This window comes from Schistocerca piceifrons, chromosome 7 (genome assembly GCF_021461385.2).
Source record: "Schistocerca piceifrons isolate TAMUIC-IGC-003096 chromosome 7, iqSchPice1.1, whole genome shotgun sequence".
NCBI lineage: Eukaryota > Metazoa > Arthropoda > Insecta > Orthoptera > Acrididae > Schistocerca > Schistocerca piceifrons.
The window spans coordinates 381,357,881-381,376,287 of NC_060144.1; positions in this window are offsets into that span (position 1 = coordinate 381,357,881).

Below are 18,407 nucleotides of genomic sequence, written 5' to 3' on the forward strand. Positions count from 1 at the left end.
ATCAGTGATTCTGAATAAGAAACTTCATATTGACATATGCCCTATTGGGAATGGTTTCCGAGATAGAACACATTTAATATCTCTTCTGTACGTTTTTCCTTAATAACTCGATAACCGCACACTTCGAAGAAAACGTGTTTTAGTACACAATTAAACTACATTACATTTGCTAATAGAGGGTCCTATTTATTTCTTGTCTAGTACTAACAGCTAGCGCAGAAAAATCTCGAGAATATTGAAAATCGTGCGCTGTAGCTTAGATACTTCTTGTAGGCCAGTTTGAGGTAGTTTTCCGACTTAATAAACCACGAGCGTCTTGTGTCAAAATGTTCGTCTCATCTTCATCTATATTACTGTGATGCGTTGTTAATAACGACAATGAATAATATAGAAAATAAATAGAAATTTACATTAAAGGTTTTCTATCTCGGAAACCATTCGGAATAGGGCATATAACTACATCAAGTTTTGTGTTCAGAATCAGTAATCTCATCACCCATCAAAACACGAATCTTTCCTCCTGACTCATCCTGTAGGTATCTTCGTGTTTCAAATTTTGTTTTACAGTTGTACACATTGCAACAGGAAATAACGCACATTAACAACCATCTGAACAACATTTTGTTAGTTGAAATGATAAGCAGAAGAGTTAATAACATGAAGTGTTCAGCATCGACATTGACCAGGAGGTGGCAATAATTTTCATGACATACGTACTGACAACGATAACAATCTATGAGTTGGCTCTGAGCACTATGGGACTCAACTGCTGTGGTCATCAGTCCCCTAGAACTTAGAACTACTTAAACCTAACTAATCTAAGGACATCACACACATCCATTCCCGAGGCAGGATTCGAACCTGCGACCGTAGCAGTCGCACGGTTCCTGACTGCGCGCCTAGAACCTCGAGACCACCGCGGCCGGACAACCTATGAGTATATGTATCTATATCTCATTATCGTGATCTGATAATGAATTTTCCGCAACGGAATCTTTCCTACACGCTAGATACATCGGTTTTCCAACGCATGATAAAGTTTAAACGCCGATGACCGCTAACGGGCTGTAGTTGGAATGAAATCGGATTGTGACTTGTGCCCAGCTGTGATTGTCGAACATCCTCGATATTGTATGGTTAAAATAATATTGCTATGATATGAATCGATTCCACTTTGCGAAAATTCAATGTTAGTTGCAGTTATGCCAAGCAGAGAAACTCAAATCTTCTCAGTGCTGTTAGATGGCTATACAATGTACACTGGTAGCTTCTCATCAACAGCTAAAATAAGTAGTGAGAGAAAGAGAGGGAGAGAGATCGCTCATCTACAAGAGCAAACGTTTAAAAATTAGTTATATGCAAGCTATGCCACAGCTTAATTGATGAATAAGCCCTGATCCATGTGTGTTTAATTTATACGAAAATCTATCTGCCAATTTAACAGAGCTTGTTTGAAGGTCCGCACATACTACGGAACAAACAAATGGACAACCATTTGACATATGCAGTGCTTCAATAACTACCAGTAGTTACTTGAGCATCACACCAGACTGAGGCATACAACTATATTCCTCTTTCAGTCAATTTATCAAACTCTGGGACCGACTCTCACACCAGAATGAGCACAAAGCTACATTTCTTTTTAAGCGTATTTATCAAACTCTGGGACGACTCCCAGACCGGAATGAGGTATAAAACTGCGTTGGATTTTATGCCTATATATCAAATTCTGGAACGACTCTCACAAATAGCTGATAAGACGAAGAACACGACGTCAATACCACTGACAATTTCATTAACAACCACAGCGATATTGAGATAAGCAAGTGTGTGGAGTAGCAGGGAAAATAAATGCTGGGTACACGATGTACCGCACTGCCATTTACTACATCATTTATGTAGTGTACCAAAATACCGAACAGTAGTATTTCTAGAGCGTAGCTCTACTCTTGTCAAATGGTGGAATGCGTCGAGATTACTGAAGGCCACAAGAGGCGCTCCTCCCGAAGAAAAATTTTCAAATGTGTGTGAAATCTTATGGGACTTAACTGCTAAGGTCATCAGTCCCTAATCTTACACACTACTTAACCTAAATCTTCCTAAGGACAAACAAACACACCCATGCCCGAGGGAGGACTCGAACCTCCGCCGGGACCAGCCGCACAGTCCATGACTGTAGCGCCCTAGACACTCGGCTAATCCCGCGCGGCTCTTCCCGAAGAGTTTGGAGGCTATATATTTGGCCGGTAGAGGTTGTGTGACGTAACATAGCTGTTTCTCTTACCTATTGGGCCTATTCACCGAAGTTAATGTGAATGTCAGCTGTGACGATTTATTTAAAGATTCTGAATGACCAAATATGGCCTTTTCTTCTGAAGCCTCGTAATGAATATGCTGTGTATACTCACGTCTTCTAAAATGACGACAGCCATGATTGCAGGCTATCACGCATAGGTTCATTGTTCAACAAATATACAGACTCAACAATAACGTTCATCCCAAAGAAAACACCTTGAACTGTCTGGAACAGCCGGTGAAACCTAACAGTCACTACCTCTGCCGTTTAGTATCTCTAATCCTCAATGAGTTATTTCAGCTACAGGTGGCTTACATGTGCGAAAATATGGACTTTTCACCGAACTCAGGACACTATCAGGGCTACAATTAGTTTCATACGATATTAGCGTAAACGGATAAAATACGTAAGACAGTCCTCCATTCGCATCTCCGGATGGGGATTACTCAGGTGGAAGTCGTCATCAGGAAAAACAAAGCTGGCATTATACGGATCAAAGCTTGGAACGTTAAATCCCTTAATCGGGTAAGTAGCTTAGAAATTTAAAAAGAGAAATGGAAGGTTTGAAGTTAAATATAGGGGGAATTACTGAAACTTGGTGGCAGAAGGAACAGGATTTCTGTAAAAAAAGTGGCATGCAGGTACGGTACTATAAACAGTTATTGAATAAGCTACAACGAACTGCATAGTGAACGAATTACTGCAGCCAAGATAGACACTAAGCACATGCCTACCACAACAGTACAAGTTTGCATGCCAACTATCTCTGCAGGTGATTGCGAGACTGAAGAGATGTATGATAGGCTAAATGCAATTATTCACATACTGAAGGGAGACGATAATTTAATATTTATAGGGCACTGGGTACTGGAAGAAAGACTAAATAAAAATCAAGACACGTTCAGAGGATTTATGGACCTGGAAAAAGCGTTCGACAAATCAAAATAGTGCAAGTTGTTCGAAATTCTCAGGAAAAATAGGAGTAAGCTGTAGGGAGAGGCGGGCAATATACAATATTTGCAACATCCAAGAGGGCGTAATAAGAGTGGTCGACAAGGAACGAAATGCTCGGATTAAAAAGTGTGTAAGACAGGAATGTAGTCTTCGGCCACTAATGTTCAATGTGTACATCGAAAAAGCAATGATGAAAAAAAAAGAAAGATTCACAAGTGGAATAAAAAATTCAAGTTGAAAGGATATGAGTTATACGATTCGCTGATAACATTGCTATAATTAGTGACAGTGAAGAAGAATTACATGATCTGCTGAATGGAGTGGACAGTCTACTGAGTACACAGTATGGACAGAGAGTAAATCGAAGAAAGACGAAACTAATAAGAAGTAGCAGAAGGGATGATGATCATGAAATAAACGAAGTTACGGAATTTTGCTACCTTGGCAGCAAAATAAGGAATTACGGACGGAGCAAAGAGGACATCAAAGCGGACTAGCACTGGCTAAAAGGGCATTCCTGGTCAAGAGTGTTTGGTTGTTTCGGGGGAAGAGACCAAACAGCGAGGTCATCGATCTCATTGGATTACGTAACGATGGGGAAGGAAGTCGGCCGTGCCCCTTCAAAGGACCCATCCCAGCATTTGCCTGGAGCGATTTAGGGACCTCACGGACAACATATATCAGGATGGCCGGACGCGGGATTGAACCGTGGTCCTCCCGAATGCGTGTCCATTGTGCCTGGTCAAGAGAAATATACTAGTACCATATATCGGATTTAATTTCAGGAAGAAATTTCGGATTGATATATACTTGGAGCACAGCAGTGTGTAATAGTGAAACATGATCTGTGGCAAAACCGGAACAGAAAAGAATTGAAGCATTTGAGACGTGGTGCTAAAGCAAATGTTGAAAGTTAGGTGGACTGATAAGGTAAGGAATGAGGAAATTCTACATGGAATCGGAGAGGAGAGGAATATGTGGAAAACACTGATAAGTAGATGGGATAGGATGATAGGACATCTGTTGAGACAACATGTAAGAGGTATGCGCTGTCTGCGATATGAGAATCGCTGACCAGAGAGCAGTGTTGACTGCAGTACGAACTGTGTAACTGTAGCAGTTGGTTGTTGCTAGTCGCTAGTCTGAGGTGGTCTACGCTTGTCTGCAGTCTGCTCTGGTCGGGAATCTGGAGGTGGAGTATTATTGTATAAGGTAAAGAAGCAGCGTCGCGCATATCTAGTAATGTATCTGAACTGTCATCCAAATGTTTTAAAAATGTCCTAATATTAATTTTGGTAATATAAAGTAATTTAAAAAAAAACATTCATTTAAAAAAAAATCTGTTGGTTCCTTTCACAAAACACAAATGTATAGACCAGCATTGCACGGAGCTGTGCCGGAAAAATGTTAAGTAAGAGCAGATATATTCGCCGTTTTTATTGAGGTAAGAATTTTTGCTTTTTATACAGAATGATCTTACAGGGCCACGACGCAGCACTGCTGTCGTCCAAATTTTACCAGGTTACTTAATTAATTTTTTTATTATGAGGCTTAGGAATTTTTCTATTTCGTGCTTACATTAAATGAGAAAAGAATTTTGTGGGTACATTAAATGGGAACCAGTTTTGTTCTGAGGTCACACAAAAATGAAAATCACTATCCATAATAATTATTTTTAATTACAATTTTTAAATTTTTGCGGGGAGATTAGACTCGGCGACATCCGGACAGGATCGTATTTCTTTGTAAATTTCTAAGAAGTAGTCATATAACTGCTCTTATTTGCTTAAACGTAGTTTGCATCTGGCGCAACACATTTACCAATTTGTCGCTCTTTCTTTCACAGATCATAGGCAATTTATTGCTCTTTGTTGTAATTGTGTTCGTTCCATTTTTGCTTTGTCTTTGTTTCATTTTGTGCTTAATTTTGATTTGTGGAAAATGCCGCGAAAAACTCTTAAGAGTACATCACGATGTGCAATGAGTGAAATAGCCGACTCGAATAGCTTGACCAATAATATTTACGACACTCAGTGTAATAGTGATAATCCCCTAATTACAGATAATCAGTGCATACCGATCACTAATAATGATTTTAATGCTAATGAAGAGCAAACAAATTCAACTATGTCCACCGTAAATGTAACAATTGATGACGCGGCATGTTCCGATACGATGAACGGTGCCCAGTTTGACACACTCGGTTTGCAAAATTTACGTAACGAACAGACAAATTTTTCTAACGAAAATGAACAGTGTAATCAGAATACGTCAGATTTATTTAATTCCGGTGTAGTGACCAACAGTGCACATCCGGTTAGCAAACATTTTCAAGAATCACAGAATAACCAAATGGTTACACAAAACGTGATAATTGCAGATACACCATCAGACAGTACAGAGAATAGTGCCGATAATTTTGGCTGGGATCAAGTTATGGCATTATTACGACAAATGAATGAAAAACTAGACAATGAGCACAAACAACTTAATGAAAATCTCAAACGAATTAATGAATCGTACAAACGACGTAATGAAAATCTCGAACAGTGGAATGAAAAACTCAACAACAATTCCAAACAAGTTAATGAAAAACAAGACAACCATTTTAAACAACTTAATGATAAATACGACAAAATTAATGAATCGTACAAACAACGTAATGAAAAATTCGACCACCATTTCAAACAACTTAATGAAAAACAAGACGATAATTATAATCAACTTAATGAATCGTGCAAACAATTTAATGAAAGTTTCAAACAGTCGAATGAAAAACGCGACAACCTTAACGAACAGAAAAAACAACTTAGTGAACAGATTACAGCCGTTACCGTACAACGTCATGATTCTAAAGAACAATTACGTGAGGATACTAAGACTTGTGCTAGGAACAGTAGTGAAGAAATTAGATCTGTTGCACAAGAATTAAGTAATACACATGCAGCCACAACAGAATCACTTAGAGATGAAATTAATGCAGTCACTGAACAATGTTCTGAAAATGCGACACAGTTACGCGACGAGTTTAATTTAATGTCAGCAGAAGTTTCACGCACTCTGGATACGGAAGTCGATAAGAAATTTGAACAACAGATCAGCCAAATTGACGAACGTACACTCCTGGAAATGGAAAAAAGAACACATTGACACCGGTGTGTCAGACCCACCATACTTGCTCCGGACACTGCGAGAGGGCTGTACAAGCAATGATCACACGCACGGCACAGCGGACACACCAGGAACCGCGGTGTTGGCCGTCGAATGGCGCTAGCTGCGCAGCATTTGTGCACCGCCGCCGTCAGTGTCAGCCAGTTTGCCGTGGCATACGGAGCTCCATCGCAGTCTTTAACACTGGTAGCATGCCGCGACAGCGTGAACGTGAACCGTATGTGCAGTTGACGGACTTTGAGCGAGGGCGTATAGTGGGCATGCGGGAGGCCGGGTGGACGTACCGCCGAATTGCTCAACACGTGGGGCGTGAGGGCTCCACAGTACATCGATGTTTTCGCCAGTGGTCGGCGGAAGGTGCACGTGCCCGTCGACCTGGGACCGGACCGCAGCGACGCACGGATGCACGCCAAGACCGTAGGATCCTACGCAGTGCCGTAGGGGACCGCACCGCCACTTCCCAGCAAATTAGGGACACTGTTGCTCCTGGGGTATCGGCGAGGACCATTCGCAACCGTCCCCATGAAGCTGGGCTACAGTCCCGCACACCGTTAGGCCGTCTTCCGCTCACGGCCCAACATCGTGTGCCCGCCTCCAGTGGTGTCGCGACAGGCGTGAATGGAGGGACGAATGGAGACGTGTCGTCTTCAGCGATGAGAGTCGCTTCTGCCTTGGTGCCAACGATGGTCGTATGCGTGTTTGGCGCCGTGCAGGTGAGCGCCACAATCAGGACTGCATACGACCGAGGCACACAGGACCAACACCCGGTATCATGGTGTGGGGAGCGATCTCCTACACTGGCCGTACACCACTGGTGATCGTCGAGGGGACACTGAATAGCGCACGGTACATCCAAACCGTCATCGAACCCATCGTTCTACCATTCCTAGACCGGCAAGGGAACTTGCTGTTCCAACAGGACAATGCACGTCCGCATGTATCTCATGCCACCCAACGTGCTCTAGAAGGTGTAAGTCAACTACCCTGGCCAGCAAGGTCTCCGGATCTGTCCCCCATTGAGCATCTTTGGGACTGGATGAAGCGTCGTCTCACGCGTTCTGCACGTCCAGCACGAACGCTGGTCCAACTGAGGCGCCAGGTGGAAATGGCACGGCAAGCCGTTCCACAGGACTACATCCAGCACCTCTACGATCTTCTCCATGGGAGAATAGCAGCCTGCATTGCTGCGAAAGGTGGATATACACTGTACTAGTGCCGACATTGTGCATGCTCTGTTGCCTGTGTCTATGTGCCTGTGGTTCTGTCAGTGTGATCATGTGATGTATCTGACCCCAGGAATGTGTCAATAAAGTTTCCCTTTCCTGGGACAATGAATTCACGGTGTTCTTATTTCAATTTCCAGGAGTGTATTAATGTAACAGAAATGAAAACTGTTTCAGTCACTAACATGTCACTGCATACGCCACATTCCGGACACTTGTCACACTCACACAGCCAATGTAATTTAGGCAATTTACAGAGTGTACGTGACTTAGATTCCGAACAGTGACAGATAAATAGATTCTCATCCAATCCTGAACCTGTTCACAAATTCAGAGACGATTACGTTGATAATAAGCAATTATTATTCGTAAAATAATCTAAGGTACTTAATAATGACAGAACACAGATACACGCTTTGGACTGGATACGACAATTTGCTTTTGTATTTTCACCGGCATTGCCTGTAACGCAAAAACTAAAATTTATTTGCAGCGCGTGATTGACCTCAGGGAAATCATTATGCTTCGATGAATATGTGCTGTAGCGTGCACAGGGCCCCGAGCCGTAGTAGTGCTGTTTCATCTTTAGTTTTCTGCACTGCTGCCTTCTCTTCTACTATCCTTTATATCTATCAGAACAGCTCTTCAACTATCGATCTATCTAGGATTAAGAATGAGTAAAGAAAACCTGGTATGAAAAATTTTTACCGAAAGTGACAGTTTTCTTTAGACACTCCCGAAATGACAACTACCGCCTAATATTAATAACAAACAAAATTTTAATCATCAGTATGTACAAAATTTTCAGCAACAGGAACCACATTTTGGTAACAATAGAGGCTTTTCACCGCTACAGCATCAAAGCCAGCCGGTTAGCATACGTAACCAACAATGTAATCTGCAAGGTCAACCAAGCTCTAATGTTTCGCCGCCTATACGTATAGCGTCAGCTCCAACAAATAGTAACGCACAGCAACAAGGAAACCAGTACGTACAGAAAATACATCATTTCAATTCCTATCGCAACGCGCCATATAGCAATGACTGTCATTCATGACAGACGTAAAAATAATGGTCACAATTTTCTTGGTACGTTTAATAACAGTCGGTCTTACCAGCAGCAGAATGACCCGCAACAACAAATTATCATGTATGAACCAGTCAGTAGATATCATCCCGATCGTAATATGTCAGGAAGAAATAACAGACAGTATAAATAGTGGAAATGCTACAGCATCCTCCCGAAAATAATAGCACGTCAGATAGAATTTGACTAGATACAGTACAGGTTGCATCTTACAGTAACGCAAGCAATGCTTTTGACACGCACAATCTTGTTCACGAAAATGTTATTACTTTTGACGACATCCGAGACACTCTTTTGCAGGAAAGACCGGTTATTCAAAAAACCATTTCACACCCTGTCATTGAAGTAAAGATTGGATCATCCAGATTTTCAACAGTAATCGATTCTGGATCACCTATGTCAGTTATAAATGAGGAAACTTTCAACGAGTGTAACAAAGAGAATACCTATTCTTCGATACCATTAGGCAAAATTAAAGTAAAAGGAGCAGTATCTGGTAAAGGTGTAGATGTAAAATTACAGACACACTTATCGTTTTGTATTGCAGGTCATACATTTCACTCAAATTTTTGGATTGTTCCCTTATTGACAACAGACGTTATTTTTGGTACGAATTTTCTGGTACAACACGACGCAATTATTGACTTTCAAAACTCCTATTTAATGTTAAAGGATGAAAATGTACAACTGGCTTTAGAATTTCAGCACTCTTTATCTGCAGAAGAACAAACAATTAATCGTACAGAGGTCATTTCCGGATCACGTGACATAGACTGTCATACCACATTGTTCACAGATACGTACGTACACAACTATAATACTCCAGACGAAGCTGACGATGACGTTATGCAAATGATTTCTGATAAAGTTAAACAGAGCAGCGCAAATACAGACGACGAACGCACGCAACTACGCAAAATTCTTTTACAGCAAGCTCCAGTTTTTGACAACGTTCCTGGTACTATGTCCGGTTTTATGTATGAATTTCAGGTTAAACAGCACGACACATTTAAAGCCAAACATTATTCCATTCCGTATATTCACAGAGAACAAGTTAAGAAAGAATTGCAAGCTATGCTTGACCAAGGGATTATTGAACCGGCAGTTAGTCCGTACATAAATCCACTCCATATTGTTAAGAAAAAGGATGGTTCACTTCGTCTCGTACTTGATTCGCGTCACATCAACGACATTATTATTAATGAAACAGATCGCCCACAAACACTAGAGGACCTTCTACAGAAATTTCATGGTACTGCTATTTATTCCACATTAGATTTGAAATCGGGATTTGGGAAAATTCAACTCCATTCGAACTGCAGAAAGTACACGGCTTTTCTCTGTTTTGGTGACTGTTATCAATTTTGTAAATTACCGTTCGGTTTAACTATTTCTTCAGCAGCATTTATTCTCGGTTTGAATAGTATACTTCTGACAGAACTTAAAGACAGAATCACAACGTATGTAGACGACACTCTTATTGCAGAAGCTAACTGGTCTGAACACAATCTGATTCTTGAACAACTGTTACGAACTTTTCGTGCACAAGGACTCACAGTTAATCTCAGTAAATCGCGCTTTGGCAAAACTTCTATAAAATTTCTTGGACATGTGATTTCAGCAGAAGGCATTGCGCCTGACCCGGAAAAACTTCAAGCTTTACGTGACATTACTGTTCCTACGACGAAGAATCAACTACGCAGCTTTTTGGGTTTAATTAACTTTTTTTGTAAATTTATTCATTATTCTGCTGTAGACAGCCCTAGATTATGTCAATTGACGGGTAAAAATACTATTTGGTCCTGGGATAGGCAAGAACATTCTGAATTTATGAACCTGAAAGAAGCTTTGTTGAATGCACCACTTTTATCACATTCAGATCTTACTAGAAGTTTTTCCATTGCCAGCGACAGTTCTAACACCGCTTTAGGCGTACACATTTTTCAGGAAATTGAAGAAGATGGCACTACAGTAATTAAAAACACCTCCTTTGCAAGTCGCATTCTGTCACCTGCTGAACGCAATTATTCTGGTACAGAACTTGAAACATTATGTGTTGTTTGGGCATTTACGAGATTTCGGAATTTTCTTTTTTGGAAGACACACTGCCATTTACACAGATCATAGAGCAATACAGTTTTTACTTTCGGCTAAATTTACACACGACAGACTAGGCAGATGGAAACTTTATTTACAGGAATTTAATTTTAGAATTGTTCACATTCTCGGCACACAAAATATTGTAGCAGACGCACTATCCCGTTCTCTCAGCAACAATCAGCAAGACATCGCAACAAACTTCAGCAAAGCTAAGTTCAGCGTCATGTACATTCAACAAGTTGCATTTGAAAATTTCATTTCGTCGTCATTACAAGACATAGCACAAGAGCAGAGTAAAGACAACGTATGGAAAGAAATTAAACACCTTTGGGAAGATAGACTGTTTTGAAGGATGACTTCTGATGTTTTGTAACTGGCCAATGAGTGCCAATAATTATTTTAAATATGTCGTATGTCACTTGAATGATGAAAAATGTTTTGTAATATTCAATACTTGCTATATGTTTAGTAACTGGCCTATGAGTGCCAATAATTACTTTAAATATGTCGTATGTCACTTGAATAATGTTACCATTAGAAACCATTACTTTGTACGGAATTATATTCTGTTTCGCCGCTCTCACCCTGACAGCAACAATTGGTTATTATGTATTCCTGACGAGCTTGTTGACAAATTAATTTGGTAAACTCATTTAAGTTACGCACAATACGGAGCCAGAAAATGTTTTCTTATACTTAGACAGAACTGTTATTTTACCAACATGGAGAAACGTATTCGACGAGTTTTAGCGTCATGTAAAATCTGCCAGAAAGCTAAGTCAGATACAACTTCACATATTCCTCCGTTACATCCCACTGTACCTGTTAAATTGAGACACATGGCTGCTGTAGATATTTTTGGTCCGATTCCCAGAACTAATAGAGGATTTTGCTACATCTTTGTCGCTGTTGAACTCACTTCAAAATTTGTTACCTTCACTCCGTTACGCAAAGCTACTGCTAAAACTGTTTTCTATTCCATGTAGGGCATGTATTGAAAGTAATTTCCGACAATGGATCACAGTTTCGATCTGCTATATGGACATTTCTCCGATCTATATATCCAGGTGCCATGCTTCTTCGAACCCTTGTTAACGATTAATGAAAGAAATTGGTAAACGGTGTAGAATATGCTGCCATAAAATCCATATTGATTGGGACACACACATACTCTCATTCCAGGATGTAATTAATTCCATACCAAATGAATCTACTATGCTATCTCCGACTGTTATACTGAAAAATGTTGAACCACCTAACAAAATTAAAGAATTAGTAACCTTTCTACATCTCATCGACTACGACACCATGAAATAATTGACATTGCGCTGAACAACATCAAACGTGCCGCAGAGCGCCGGAGAAGACATCAAAATCAGGTTTGTTCACGCCGTGACTTTCACATTGGACAGAAGATATTAGTACGCACACATTATTTATCCAACAGAGGAAAGAGTAGGTGTAGTAAATTTGACCTTCTATACGCAGGTCCATATCGAATTCGCAGCATTCCTCACCCCAGTGTAGTACACGTCGAAACTTTGAGAACCAGAAAAAGTAAAGGCAATCAACATGTCTCCAATATTAAACCCTTTATTAAATGAATATTCTTTATGATTTATCACACTGTAATGCCATTTCCTGATTTTTATATGACCAATGATGCAATTATATTTATGTGACTACTTACTGATGATTATCGTATTTTTTTCTTGGCAAGTGCCCGGCAAGGTAATGTTAGCAGGTCGCTTTTCTTGTCGTTACACATCAGACCGTGCACATTTTTCCAGATAAACTTACATATTTTATGACTACTTATGCAATTATATTTATATGAACACTTACTGATGATTATCGTATTTTGTCTTGGCAAGTGCCCGGCATGGTAAGGTTAGCAGGTCGCTTTTCTTGTCGTTACACATCAGACCGTGTACATTTTTCCAGATAAGCTTACATATTTTATGACTACTTATGCAATTATATTTATATGACTACTTACAGATGATTATCGTATTTTTTTCTTGTCAAGTGCCCGCAAGGTAAGGTTAGCAGGTCGCTTTTCTTGTCGATACACATCAGACCGTGCACATTTTTCCAGATAAACTTACATATTTTATGACCAATTATGCAATTCTATGTAGTGACATATTAATTTTATCAAATTCTTTCTCCATTAAAGTCTTCAACTCACGCCTCTATCAACTAGACATCATACAAGCTGAACAAAGAAAGGCATTTCTTGTCGTTACACATCAGAACGTGCACATTTTTCCATTCTTCATGTATGTGTGATTGTTTTCCTGTTTTGTTTGTATGCACTATGAAATATTTAAGATACAACAAACACCAGTTGACTTTGACATTTTGCCTTATCTCAACATCGACACTATTTTACATTTTTCTTTTCTGCTACATTGTGATACTCTGTGTACACTTTTGCACCTGCACACTATGTTTTTGACATATTACGTTTTCTGTCATGCTATGCTGTATGCTCAATTATACCACTAGAAACCAGTTTTTATCTAATGGGTATATGATTTAAATGCAAGACATTAATAACTGTTCATCATTTTCAGAAAGCAATAACGTGTAGAAGATATAAATTAAACAAACCACAGTGGATTACTATGAAATGGGAATTTCACCTTCGGAATGAACGAAAGAAGATGCAATACCTCGTCACGAATAGTAAATGGATCAGAATTAACAAGCATTAACAAGAATATACTATACACATCGTATGATAGCGGTCTTAACTAATTTTTTCTTTCAGAATACGAGGCGATTGATGCAGGCTGTCAGACAGAACTACACATCTTAGTTTTAGTGATGAAATATGCTAGAAATAAGGAACTCTATACTATGAATAGTTGTATGATGAAATGTCTTTTTGCAGATGATAATGAATGATGATGAATAGTGATGAAGAATATGGTAATATGAATAATAAAGTTTCTCTTTACAGATGATCATAATAATGGAGTTATGGTGATATGAATAATGAAGTTTTTGTATACAGGTGTTGATAGTGATAAACTTTATATGGCCACTAAACGCACCACTTTTAAGTTTTTCTTTGCAGATGAGGATAATGATGAAGTTTATGTATTTATGCTATGTAGTTATTTAAGTATTTGTTGCAGTTCGTTTTGACAGTATGTCTTATGTCACATGGTATGATGACTGAAGGTTTTGGAAAGGACAGCTAGAGAACATATATATATTTAATACACATTTCATTACCTGTTAATTCGAAGTTCACTACTTTTCAGCATAATATGCGTTTCTTCTTTCAGCTTACTAGTCCATTTTATATATTTTTTTTCCAGGAGAAGCTATTCATGAAATCAATGTGCTATAAGCAGTTGGTCATTAAACCTGTTCTAGTACTTGCATTTTTTTTACCCATTTGTGTGTATCATTCATGAATGTGATCACATATACTTTATTTGTTTCATAACCTTGCTACAGCTGACTCATGACGAATGACGTTACCTATCCTCATTTGCAGCAATAAGTCAAGAGTAAATATTTTTATGCTCCAGCAATTAATTATCGATCCCAAGGCAATGCATTGCTAGTATATATATATATATATATATATATATATATATATATATATATATATATATATATATAATGTATTAACAGTCCCAAATAATGTTACCAGTTTAAGAGAGTTCTGAGTAATACTGAATGATGTTTTTCTAATCACAGACCTTGAGTAATAGTTACAGTGTGTTACATTTTAAATATGTCATATGTCACTTGAATGATGAGTTCTGAGTAATAGTGAATGATATTTTGTAATAATGCATGCATGGTCTACACTCTTTAACTCCTGTTTTGAAGGATGACTTCTGATGTTTTGTAACTGGCCAATGAGTGCCAATAATTATTTTAAATATGTCGTATGTCTCTTGAATGATGAAAAATGTTTTTTAATATTCAGTACTTGCTATATGTATAGTAACTGGCCTATGAGTGCCAATAATTATTTTAAATATGTCGTATGTCACTTGAATGATGAAAAATGTTTTGTAATATTCAATACTTGCTATATGTTTAGTAACTGGCCAATGAATGCCACTGTTTCTTATATTTGTATTATGTCACTTACATGCTATGTATATGAATACTAGTGCCATGATGCTACACTCATTAGCTCCTGTTTTGAAGGATGACTTCTGATGGTTTGTAACTGGCCAATGAGAGACAATGATAACTATAACTAGCTGAATTATGTAAATAGTATGCCATTAATTAACTCTTGTTGAATGATCACTTTTGAATAATGCATAAAATGGTTTGTGACTGGGCAATTAGTGCCAACGTTCACTATAATCAGATGACTTATGAACATTATTCTGTAATACTTCATACATAGTACAGAAATGTTCAGTAACTAGGCGATGAGTGCCACCAATTACTCAAATCAGTTGATAGACTAGTGTAATTCTCAATGATGACTGGTGTAAGACTTAATGTCCTTCACCTTCTGACCTAATTACCAGGAATTACTGCAATATCCGTTTGTCCTGTTTATCCTCATGATCATGGAGCACTATATTTGGTTTTTGCACTAATTCTACGTTGGTGTACCTAACAAGAACGTGGTGTTGACACGACATGCTGTCCACCACCTTGAGTGATGGAGATGTTATTATGGTCCCACTGTTTGGTGTACCTAATGTACTACCAAAATGATAACATTGAATATTAATACGACATTTCAGTGTCTTGGCTACAATGATTAATTCTTCAGGGAAGAGAACTTCAGATTGTCTCGCTTGCTGTTGTGCTTCTGTAGAAAGATATGGACTTTCAGTGCGGCTACGTGCAACCTACTGTGCAACAACCATGATGCAATCCTTCCCTTTCCTATCCTAGTCCTTGTAAATTGGTAAAAAAAAAATACTACTGTGCGTGTGCACTTTATGTCATTTGTTAATAAGATTTGTACTCATTGCGTATACATTTCGTGATTTCCTGATATGTTCTGTACTACAGTGCGTGTGCCCTCTGTGTCATTTGTTAATAGGATTTGTACTCATTGCGTATACATTTCGTGATTTCCTGATATGTTCTGTACTACAGTGCGTGTGCACGTTATGTTATTTGTTAACATGTTTTGTACTCATTGCGTATACATTTTGTCATTACCTGATATGTTCTGTACTACAGTCTGTGTGCACTATATTTTATTTTATGTTCTGCACTTATAAATATGTGTAAATTCTGTGACTGTAAACTTAGTTAATTAAGAAAAAAGTTGTTGCTCATGGCAAGTCCAATTGACTCACCATCGCTGCCCAATTTTTGCCCCCCCCCCCCCCCCCCCTGTGGAGGGTTATGTAAGAGGTATGCGCTGTCTGCGATATGAGAATCGCTGACCAGAGAGCAGTGTTGACTGCAGTACGAACTGTGAAACTGTAGCAGTTGGTTGTTGCTAGTCGCTAGTCTGAGGTGGTCTACGCTTGTCTGCAGTGTGCTCTGGTCGGGAATCTGGAGATGGAGTATTATTGTATAAGGTAAAGAAGCAGCGTCGCGCATATCTAGTAATGTATCTGAACTGTCATCCAAATGTTTTAAAAATGTCCTAATAATAATTTTGGTAATATAAAGTAATTTTTTTTAAAAAAGCATTCATTTTAAAAAATATTAGTTGGTTCCTTTCACAAATCACAAATGTATAGACCAGCATTGCACGGAGCTGTGCCGGAAAAATGTTAAGTAAGAGCAGATATATTCGCCGTTTTTATTGAGGTAAGAATTTTTGCTATTTATACAGAATGATCTTACAGGGCCACGAAGCAACACTGCTGTCCTCCAAATGTTACCAGGTTACTGAGTTTATTTTTTTATTATGAGGCTTAGGAATTTTTCTGTTTCGTGTTTATATTAAATGAGAAAAGAATTTTGTGGGTACATTAAATGGGAACCAGTTTTGTTCTGAGGTCACACAAAAACGAGAATCGCTATCCAAAATAATTATTTTTAATTTCAATTTCAAATTTTGCGGGGAGGTTACAATCAGAAACTGCCATCTTTGGTTCTAGAGGGATCTGTAGAGGGCAAATACCGTAGCGGTAGACAGAGATTTGAATACATACAGCTGATAATTGAGGACGTAGGTTGCAAGTGTTACTCTGAGATGAAGAGGTGGGAGGGAACAGGAGCGCAATATGTGGGAGGGCGTACAAAAACGGTCAGAAGACTGATGACTCAAAAAGAGGGAAAAAAGGGGGTGCACTGGAATCCGATACTAGAAAAAGGAAGAGAAGGAAAAATAGTAATTTTAATTTTAATAATTATCAGCCTCAGTTGCACTGTTTGCCTAGAATTCACCTAGGTTTCAGTCGGGGTAACCCAACCTTCTTCAGAATAACGGTAACTACCGTTTTTCCATAGTGGACATCGTCAAGCTAAAACTACAAATCCATAAATTATCGTCAGACTATAAAACGTATCTGGAACTGCCTCGGCCGCACTTCGCTACTGCAATGCGGCAGCCACGAGTGCTGTACTTTAACTGACCGTAGCGCCATGAGGCCCAACTAGGCGGACACAATACCAGGCACCTGCGCATTAACTGTATGATAGTTACTTGTTGTTGGGACAAGACGTGAACTTAACTCCTGAACTTGAATATACTAGTAAAATGAAATAAAAGGTATAGCTGAGGAAAAAAGCGTATTTGTTAACCTGTGCAGAACGTAATTAGATCGACTGTCTCAACATTTATGAAGTATTCATTGCCCATGCTATAAGGTAGACATGTGTTTACAAGGTATGGCCTATCTAGAAAATTTTTGTGCTTAGGCATTAAGTTGAATCACCTAAGAAGAACTTAGGAGTGGGAATAATAATATAAAGTCAATATCGTCATTATTACGACTAGGTCTAGATGTTTTTAAGACGTAATTGTTAGGCACTTGCTTAGCTATGGTTACAACGCATAAACATATTATTGACTTAGCACACAAATGGTCATGATTGAACTTAGGAACAAGTTTATATCTAATCTGTAACATCCGGCAATACGGGCCATATATAATAGATGGGCATTATTTACGACTATTAAATGTGACTTTCCTTCTTTGAAGGTTTAGAACCATTATTTTATCCACTGTTATGTTAATGCGGGGTATGCTTTTCCATTGCCAACATATGTCTGTACTCCATTAGATTGTATAGGTTTGGCATATTACTTTGACACCATAAAAATTTTTGGACCCATCTATTAAGTTGCCTATTAGTTTTACGGGAGTATTCAATTACCTAATTAATATTTCATTATTATGTAAGGCAACAGCGTAAATGGTTAATATCTGGCGTATTGATCACCTTGAATATGCACACAGATGGTCAACCGATATTCGGTGTGCACGTTCTAGACTTAAGAACTGTTTCAACACTTGATTTAAATAGTGGATAATAACTTCATTGGTCAATAGCATGTAAGTGTAGTAACCGGAATTACGATCTCCAAGTCACTACTCTTTTACAGAATATAGGTGCTACCATATGATGCTTCAATATGACCGATTGTGGTCAATACTATGTGTATACG